Here is a 1,822-nt window from a genome sequence, read left to right on the forward strand (position 1 = left end):
AGGATCTATTCCTCTCTCTTTCACAATCGAGTACCGATCGAGTACCGGGTCATGTTTAAAGTTTTGGTTTTGACCTTTAAAGCCATTCGCGGCCTTGGCCCTGCATATCTAAGGGACCGTCTCTCCCTATATCGCCCTTCTAGGCCCCTCCGTTCATCGGAGGCGGACCTACTGGTGATCCCTGGCCCCAAGGCGATCCGGCTGGCCTCTACAAGGGCCAGGGCTTTTACGGCTCTGGCCCCTACCTGGTGGAACAGGCTTCCAGGTGAGATCAGGGCCCTGCGGGATTTACAAAGTTTCCGCAGGGCCTGTAAAACGGACCTGTTCCGCCAGGCGTTTGGCCAGCCGGGATGATATCAACCGCAATAATAAGTAAACATCTGGCCTCCCGTGGGTTCATAAAAGGGGGAATAGAATAGAATAGTTGAAGCCATCTCTAGTTTAATATTTTATGTATTTTAATTAACTTATATTTATGATGTTTTAAATTTTTATGTTATTGGAAACCGCCCTGAGCCTTCGGGGAGGGCGGTATACAAATATAATAAATAAATAAATAAATAAATAAATAAACAGGCCCCTCCTTCTCCCATCCTCCCCAAAGTGTTATGAACAGAAAACTCAACATCACTAAAATTCTTTGAAACTATCGGAATGAATCCAGTGGCCAATTTCAATTAAATTAATACTTTGAAAAAAGGTGTTTTGGTCCAACAGTACTGATTTGCCCACAGTCATTGGTCTGCAGAATGGTTAACATTCTAAATGACTATAGCAGCTTAGATCCCAAGATTATTAACCTCAAGGTGTGACCTGCAGTTCTACTGAAATTATAATTGATCTTCACAAGACAGAAATTGGTTCCCATGGAGGAAATGAGAGCTTTTGGGGGCAGACTCTATAGTATCACTAGGAACTCCATGGACAGAATTTGCTACTCCAAAAAGATCACCTCACATTTGTATGTATTGTGTATCCTTTATCCCTGAGCAGTTATGCTAATCTCCAGCCTCAGGCTAGAGTGTGGAAATACTGTTTTAAAATGAGTCATAGGTGTGAATAACTTCTAGCATTAAATTTCCACTATGTAACATTAGTGGAGCTATTTCTGAATAACACTGGTGTGGCAGTATCTTGGATCTGGAGATTTTGTTTTTAAAAAAGCCAGCTCTTCCAGATGTGAATGGTAATCCAGATTAGATTGGGAATTTGTTATTCTGGGTTCACCTCCGGCACTTTAACATACTTTAAACCTTAGCTACTCCTCATCTGTTGAATTATTAATATTGGAATAGGTCAGAGTATCATCCTGGAGTAATGACTCTGCTTGATACATCAATACTTTTTTTCTCTTTTACTAAGGTTTGGTGCTTTTTTTTTGTAAAAACAAACAAAATAGATGGCAATTCCCATATATCAGGTAATACCAATTTCTACCAATTCCCCCCTTCCACTGTAGATCACCTCTAAACTATTCCACACTCTCTTCTGAAAACTGAGTACAGGCAGGTGCGTGTACAGGCAGGTGCATGAGGACCAGGAGTATATAGTAATAGTATATAGTAATAGTGCAGTATATAGTAATAGTGCGTACCATTAAAAAGTCTTGCTGAGGTCTTACTTTGGCTTTACACTCTATTCCCTCTGTTTTTGAACGAGTAAAGTTTTCACTAGTATCTCAATGAAGCTGAGAGGCACAAATGTGAGGTAATGCAGCATTTATTTAGAGTCACAGAAGAGTAGATGACAGGTATTACTTAACTAAAATGAGATATCAATTTAAGCTCACACAGTGACCAGCGTATTATAAGCTGATTCTGCA

The sequence above is a fragment of the Sphaerodactylus townsendi genome, linkage group LG01 (genome assembly GCF_021028975.2).
Source record: "Sphaerodactylus townsendi isolate TG3544 linkage group LG01, MPM_Stown_v2.3, whole genome shotgun sequence".
Lineage (NCBI taxonomy): Eukaryota > Metazoa > Chordata > Lepidosauria > Squamata > Sphaerodactylidae > Sphaerodactylus > Sphaerodactylus townsendi.